This window comes from Triticum dicoccoides, chromosome 5A, assembly GCF_002162155.2.
Source record: "Triticum dicoccoides isolate Atlit2015 ecotype Zavitan chromosome 5A, WEW_v2.0, whole genome shotgun sequence".
Lineage (NCBI taxonomy): Eukaryota > Viridiplantae > Streptophyta > Magnoliopsida > Poales > Poaceae > Triticum > Triticum dicoccoides.
Window position 1 is genome coordinate 355,631,451 of NC_041388.1, and position 5,724 is coordinate 355,637,174.

Sequence of the window (5,724 nt, forward strand, 5' to 3'; positions counted from 1 at the left end):
CACCTCACATTATCACCATATATTTCTTGGAGTCCGTGTGCGGTGGGCGGGCGATCTCTTCTCCCTACCCCGTTTCTCTCTTCTCAGCCGACGCCCGCCGAGAGATTAGATTTTGGCTATCGACGGTTTATTCAATTACGGTCCCACATGTCAGTGAAATTGCAAGACAACGCGTGTCCCCTCTGGTGAGCGGCGTGCAAGCCGGACTGTCGGGGTTGCGACGCGGACGAGTCATAAGTGTGCCGCCTTTTCCTTTAGAACTTGCGAAGCGTAACATTTTTGCGCGATCGATCGATAGAAATCCAGAACAGAACAAAATGATGAAGCGTATACAATGATCAAAGTGAGCTATCAAGACAAGTTCGATGACCGCCAATGCATTTTACTCGGTAATAAATGACCAGGATTGAAGGGGGATCCAAATTTGCTTCGTCTTCTATCCTTGAGCTCTTGACAAACCAATGCACTATACGGTTGTCCGGCCACTCCACCCCAAAGCTCTCACTAAGCATCATTCATGCCACCGCGCCGCACACTAACCAGTAAGGCAGCGATGGCATCCCGCCACGCCGAGTTCCTCGCCGCCCACGACCGCACACAAAATGGTAGGGAAGCAATGGCATCCCGCCGTGCCGAGTTCATCGCCGCTCGCGACCTCACAACTATGTGGGAGGAATTTGAAGATGCCAAGGCCGAATGGGCGGTAGAGCAAGAGGCGGCCAAAGCCGCATAGAGGGAGCGGAAAAGTCAGAAAGCACTCAAGAAAAGAGAGGCCCGCCGCCGCAAGAAAGAAAAGGACGCACGCGCTGCTGCGGAGAGGTCGGCGGAGATCCAAGCACAGTGGGGTGTCGCCGACAAAGCCGGGAAGGAGAACGACGGCTTCTGGGCAGCATGTAAGAAGTAGTAGTACTAGTAGTTAGTGTGTGTGTCTGTGTCCGAGTACGAGCATGTACCAATACTACTAGTTACTACTGTAGTTTTAAGAGCAAATTACCAGTACATTAGCCTAGACTAAATGGAAAAATTCCTATCCTAAGCATCAAATGGCATCTCTTTCTCTATAGGAATTGAGATGCATGTCATCTCACTTCCTATGATTTTCATATTCCTATCCTATGAACGAAAGAAGGCCTCTGTTGGAGTAACTACTGTAGCTAGCAGTGCTGCTGGTACAGTAGTTTTCTTCAAGAAGCGGAATTCAACGAAGTCATGATGGTTCCTTCGTCCGAGCAACTTCAAAGTGGGAAGTGGGCCTGTGATTTGACGGCTCATTAGTCATTGTTACTGCGGCGTGACGACCTGGGTGACTCTCCCTTGGAGTTCTGCGTGCATGGCAAGTGGACCAGGATGGTCGACATCCCACATGTTGGCGAACGGAAGTATTCTTTCCTATATCGAGGAGCAAGGAAACCGTGTGGTATAGTATCACCGCTGATTGGTTCACAAAAAAATAGTATCACTGACGATTTATAATTATTTTTTATTTCTGATGAATGCTAGCGTTTCAACTCTTACGACGAAGGGTGCCAAACACGGCACGTGCTGGATGTCCCACACGTCAGCGAAAGGAGTGGGACATGAACAGCGTGGTAGAGCCCAGCGTAAAAAACAGCGTGGTAGAGCGTCTCCACTTCTTCCACTTCTGGGTCGGAGACCACACGTAGTAGTACTTAGTGGTATGAACGATACAAAGTGCGGCCTGGAGAGAAAGACACATCTAGTTGGAAGGTCTCGGGGCATACACGTAAACAAATATAAAATTTAATATGTGCCTCCAACTAAGATAGTAGTAGTAGAGTACTTAGGCACATACTCCATAACATCACCGTGCATTGCACGTACAACATTTAGTGGTAGTACGTAGTAAGAGACAAATGTCGCCCAAGAGTTCCCTTCTCGACCTACTTTTGGGTGTTTGGTAGAGTGTATGGAGGGTGCATGAGTCCACACTAGTTTAGCACAAATACACTAGAAGCATGCATGAAGAGAGCATGCATGAAGAGGGGTGTTGAGTTGAGCATGCATGAAGAGGGAACAACTATGCTGAGATGAGAACGCAACCAAACACACCCTATATGCCACGCATGTTCATACCATTTGTGCCTTTCTACTTCACTTACTGCGCTACATTATTCAGGTTTGTACGTCCACTCCTGGGTACATGTCCGTCTTGTAGTTCCAGTCCCACGTGTTCTTCATATAGATGGAACGATCCTTGCATAACACGTGCACCTTGATGCTAGATTTCTCGTGTGTTGGCAAAAGGATGAAAAAAGCTCATGTAAAAAATAGAGTGGAAGAACATAGATTCCAGACGAACGAGAAGGAGCAAGGAACCTCGTGGTGGAGCGTCTGCACTCATAATATTTAATATTATCCAGCGATATAAAATTAACCAATCATCTCCACAGTGGACTGGAAGAGTACGAAACACGGCAGCCCACTGTAGTTACATCATACTAGTACATGGCTAACCCACGCTATCACCATATTTCTTGACTTCCGTGCGACACCTATCTCTAGTAATCCAGCAGCCTGTATCGCTTCTCCCTCCTCGTCTCTATCAAAGTGCGGTGGGGTGGCGTTTCTGCCGTCTATTGAGGTCGGTTAACTATCACATGTTAGCAACATGCCAAGAGCATTCTAAAAAATTCCTTTCACGTTCCATTTTCAAAAATAAAAAATCCTTTCACGTACGAATTTGCCTATATGCTTTGAGCAACTTGCATGTCCTATACTGCTCCTGTTTGATACTCTAACTTAGCTAGAGGTTAGACTAACTCATGACTAACCCTGAACTAACTGTAGCCAAAGAGGTGTTTGGGTGACAGGGTTAGATTGACAATAAATGCACTTCATGGAGAGAGAAAAGTGATTTTTCAGTGGTCCCAATGAGAACTATCTCCAGTTAGCACCTCTTGGGTGGGATAGTTTTTTTTGGTGGGTTCGGTGCAACTTGCCCCAATTTAAACCCTCATGCTTGGATACTTTAGGGCTATTTGAGCCCCAACTAGCTCAAACTAACTCTAACCCATGGATCCAAACATGGCCTATGGCCAGTCTCGGCGCGGAGCAGTCGCGTGCACTGGGAAGCGGCGCTCTCTCGGTCGTCGCGCCACTTCAAAGCTGGCGCCAGTGAGAGGTCGCCTCCGCTCTGGCCGAGCATTAATGCGGCACTGACGCTCCAGGGCGACGCTGACTGTTTCACGCGGGAAGCGCGCGCTGGCAAGGGAGTATAGGTTTTGAACCGTTTCAGGTGTAGTACTGGTAGTTTGCAAAACTACTCAATTATTGCACTCAGTTTCCTAAGAAATTGTGGTAAAAAACGCTACTCCACAGCCCGGTTCCCTTCTCCTTCCTCTTCCACCGCCCGCGCACGTCCACAGGAAGCGACCGGTCAACCCTTATATAGGAGTGCTAGCACAAAAAGATGCATGCATGACCACTAAAATTTCCATATTAAAGCGCCGCTCCAGCGGGAGTATGGCGTATGTTGTTACCTTCGGACGGCCCATGGCTACCGGGCAACGGCGACCAGAGAAGAGGTGGCGGGAGGGGAATGAATGCAGCTACTGTTTGGGTTCGCCTTCCGGCTTAAATAAATGCGCAGCATCACGTGTACCCGTGGGTGCACAAATTGTAACATACGTGTCTGCTTAAGTGGGCGTCACGTAACTGGTGTGTGTGTGAGAGAGATTCTGAGAGACAGAGTTCATGTGTGCGACTCTACTCTTCGGACATGTACTCAACCTTTTGCATCGGGATATAAGTATAATGGTATTTACTTTAGCTAGTGATTTACGTGGCCATGTTAACGTGGTTGTGTCCAAAAAATGTCACTTTCTGCTCGTGATTTGCATTATATAATTACAAGCAAGATTCTCGTGCATTGCAGGGAACATCAATATGCATTTTTTACAAAACACCTATTGTGATTGACCCATGCAGGAGTAATACCATGTGTAAAAACTAATGATATCTCGAGAATTTTATCGGAAAACTGGTATCTCGAGAATGTCATCGAAAAAATGAAAGATGAGAGATAAGGCGAGGAGGAGTGGAGCGTGGTGGTGACTGGTGGTCGGAATGGGCGGAGGCATGGGGATGGACGGCGCTGGCAGGTGGCAGCAGCCACCATGCATGCTAGATTGTTCCAAAGACTTATACCTTTTTTAATTGTTGAGCAATGAGGTTGCGGGAGATAATGATGTGGAGAGAGGTGCGGGTATCTTTTGTAAAATTATCATAGTTTGCTTTCTATCCTCAGAGATAGATCATACAGTCTGTATTACAAGATGGCAGGCACACCATCACCGCCAACTAGTTTTTTATAAGGGTACAAATGATAAGTTTGCTGACTACTAAAGTAAAGTGGAATTTTTCCATGTTATGCAAGTAAATAAAGGTGATTGTTTATCATACGGGTAAGGTTGGATGAAGGGTGGTAGGAACAAAAGCTCTGCCTAGAGCATGTGTGTGTGAGATGGAGTCTTAGTGTGTGTGTGAGAGAGAGAGAGGAGAGAGAGAGATGGAGCCTTAGTTTGTGTGTGTGAGAGAGAGAAAGAGAAAGCTGGAGTCTTAGTGTGTGGTGGGGTATGCGTGTGTGCGTGTGTGTGTGTGTTTGTGTGTGTGAGAGAGAGAGAGGGAGAGAGATGGAGTCTTAGTGTGTGGGGGGTGCGTGTGTGTGTGTGTTGCGGGGTCCTCTGTGGCGGATGTAATTTAAGTGTGCATGGCTTCATCATATAGAGGTGATGTGTATGGCAGAGGCCACCAACGATGGGGTGCGAGAGAGAAAATGCTCGTAGAGAGGGAAGAGAAGGTGTGTGCGCGTGAGAGGAGTCGACATCGAGAGAACGTGTTTGTTCGAGAGACACCGAGGAAGACTACCATATATCGATGGTGCATGTAGGCGGGAATTAAACAAAGGGATGGTCTTATTGGTTTCGGGGATATAGGGGAAGAGTGAGAGGCGGGGGTGTAACACCCCGGATGTAACTTTCCCAATTTGTACTCCAACTCTTGCCGTTTTCGGCGTTAAGTTATTTTATTTTCTCGGGTTCGGGTCTTTGTCTCCGTGTGCTGTTGTCGTTGTCATGCATCTCATATCGTGTCATCATGTGCATTGCATTTGCATACGTGTTCGTCTCATGCATTCGAGCATTTTCCCCGTTGTCCGTTTTGCATTCCGGCGCTTTATTCTCCTCCGGTGGTCATTTCTAGCTTTCTTTTGTGTGTGGGGATTAAACATTTCCGGATTGGACCGAGACTTGCCAAGCGGCCTTGGTTTACTACCGGTAGACCGCCTATCAAGTTTCGTATCATTTGGACTTCGTTTGATACTCCAACGGTTAACCGAGGGATCGAAAAGGCCTCGTGTGTGTTGCAGCCCAACACCCCTTCAATTTGGCCCAAAACACACCTAAGCCTTCTCCATCATCTAGAGCGTTCGATCACGATCGCGTGGCCGAAAACCGCACCTCATTTGGACTCTCCTAACTCCCTCTACCTCTATTTAAAATCCCCTTCCGAAATTCGCGGATCTTCCCCTTCCTCTAACCCTAAAAAAATCCACCGCGCCGCGCCGGACACGTCCGTGCCGGCCGGACACCGTCCGCCGCCCGCCCGCACCAGTGACAGGCTGCCACGTGGCACCTCCGCTGCCAGCCGCCGCCGCGGCCCGGGAGCCCGGAGCCGGCCCCCGCGGCCCGCTCCCTCGCCCCGCCT